The following is a 2724-nucleotide window of genomic DNA, read 5'->3' as shown; positions in this document are numbered from 1 at the left end:
ATGCGGGTGCACGTGTCTCTTTTAAGTAGAGTTTTGTCCGGATAGATGCCCAAGAGTGGGATTGCAGGGTCATATGGAAGGTCTATGTATAGATTTCTAAGGTATCTCCAAACTGTTCTCCATAGTGGCTGTACCAGTTTACATTCCCACCAGCAGTGAAGGAGGGTTCCCTTTTCTCCACAGCCCCTCCAGCACTTGTTATTTGTGGATTTATTAATGATGGCCATTCTGACTGGTGTGAGGTGATATCTCATGGTAGTTTTGATTTGCATTTCTCTTATAATCAGCAATGTTGAGCATTTTTTCATGTGTTTGTTGGCCATCTGTATATCTTCTTTGGAGAAATGTCTATTCAGGTCTTTTGCCCATTTTTCCATTGATTGATTGGCTTTTTTGCTGTTAGGTTGTATAAGTTGTTTACATATTCTAGAGATTAAGCCCTTGTCAGTTGCATCACTTGAAACTATTTTCTCCCATTCTGAAAGTTGTCTTTTGGTTTTCTTTTTGGTTTCCTTTGCTGTGCAAAAGCTTTTCAGTTTGATGAGGTCCCATGGGTTTATTTTTGCTCTAGTTTCTATTGCGTTGGGAGACTGACCTGAGAAAATATTCATAATGTTGATGTCCGAGAGTGTTTTGCCTCTGTTTTCTTCTAGGAGTTTGATGGTGTCCTGTCGTATATTTAAGTCTTTCAGCCATTTGGAGTTTATTTTTGTGCATGGTGTGAGGGTGTGTTCTAGTTTCATTGCTTTGCATGCAGCTGTCCAGGTTTCCCAGCAATGCTTGCTGAATAGACTTTCCTTTTCCCATTTTATGTTCTTGCCTCCCTTGTCAAAGATTAATTGACCATAGGTGTCAGGGTTTATTTCCGGATTCTCTATTCTGTTCCATTGGTCTGTCTGTCTGTTTTGGTACCAGTACCACACTGTTTTGATGACTGTGGCTTTGTAGTATTTCTTGAAGTCTGGGAGAGTGATGCCTCCTGCTTGGTTTTTGTTTCTCAGGATTGCTTTGGCGATTCTGGGTCTTTTGTGGTTCCATATAAATGTTTGGATTGTTTGTTCTAGTTCTGTGAAAAATGTCATGGGTAATTTGATAGGGATTGCATTGAATCTGTAGATTGCTTTGGGTAGTATGGCCATTTTTACAGTATTGATTTTCCCAATCCAGGAACATGGAATATCTTTCCATTTCTTTACATCTTCTTTGATTTCTTTGATTAAAGTTTTATAGTTCTCGGCATATAGGTCTTTTACCTCCTTGGTCAGGTGTATTCCGAGGTATTTGATTTTGTGAGGTACAATTTTAAAAGGTATCGTATTTTTGTATTCCTTTTCTAATGTTTCATTGCTGGTATACAGAAATGCAACTGACTTCTGAATGTTAATCTTATATCCTGCTACTTTGCTGAATTTATTAATCAGTTCAAGGAGTTTTGGGGTTGAGTCCTTAGGGTTTTCTATGTATAGTATCATGTCATCTGCATACAGTGACAGTTTTATCTTTTCTCTTCCTATATGGATGCCTTTTATTTCTTTTGTTTGTCTAATTGCTGTGGCTAAGACTTCCAAAACTCTGTTGAAGAGCAGTGGTGAGAGCGGGCATCCCTGTCTTGTTCCAGATTTGAGGGAGAAGGCTTTCAGTTTTTCCTCATTGAGTATTATATTTGCTGTGGGTGTATCATAAATGGCTTTGATCATATTCAGGAATGTTCCCTCTATACCCACTTTGGCGAGGGTCTTGATCATGAATGGATGTTGGACTTTGTCAAATGCTTTTTCTGCGTCTATTGAGATGATCATATGATTTTTGACTTTTTTTTTTGTTAATGTGGTGTATGATGCTGATTGATTTGCATATGTTGAACCATCCTTGTGAACCTGGGATGAACCCAACCTGGTCATGGTGTATAATTTTTTTGGTATGTTGTTGGATTCGGTTGGCTAAGATTTTGTTGAGAATTTTTGCATCTATATTCATCAATGATATTGGCCGATAGTTTTCTTTTTTGGTGGTATCTCTGCCTGGTTTTGGAATGAGGGTGATGGTGGCCTCATAGAATGTCTTTGGGAGTATTCCTTCTTCTTCAACCTTTTGAAAGAGTTTAAGGAGGATGGGCACCAATTCCTCTTTATATGTTTGATAGAATTCACCTGTGAAGCCATCTGGTCCTGGACTTTTATTTGTAGGGAGTGATTTTATGACCTCTTCAATTTCATTTCTAGTGATTGGTCTGTTCAGTTGGTCTGTTTCTACGTGATTCAGTTTTGGCAGGCTGTAAGATTCTAGAAAATTGTCCATTTCTTCCAGATTGTCAAACTTGTTGCCGTATAGCTGTCCATAGTATTCTCTTATGGTTTTTTGTATTTCTGCTGTATCCGTTGTGATTTCTCCTTTTTCATTTATAACTTTGGTTATTTGGGTTCTTTCTCTCCTCTTTTTAGTGAGTCTGGCCAGGGGTTTGTCAGTTTTGTTCACCTTTTCAAAGAACCAGCTCTTGGTTTTATTAATTTTCTCTATTGTTTTGTGAGTCTCTATTTTATTGATTTCTTCTTTGATCTTTATAATTTCCTTCCTTCTGCTGACTTTAGGACTTTTTTGTTCTTCTTTTTCTAATTCGTTTAGGTGGAGGGTTAAGTTGTCAATTTGGGATCTTTCTTCTTTTTTGAGAAAGGCCTGTATTGCTATAAATTTCCCTCTGAGCATTGCTTTCGCAGCATCCCATAG

This window comes from Sus scrofa, unplaced genomic scaffold, assembly GCF_000003025.6.
Source record: "Sus scrofa isolate TJ Tabasco breed Duroc unplaced genomic scaffold, Sscrofa11.1 Contig61, whole genome shotgun sequence".
Lineage (NCBI taxonomy): Eukaryota > Metazoa > Chordata > Mammalia > Artiodactyla > Suidae > Sus > Sus scrofa.
Note: the sequence above shows the minus strand (reverse complement) of the source record.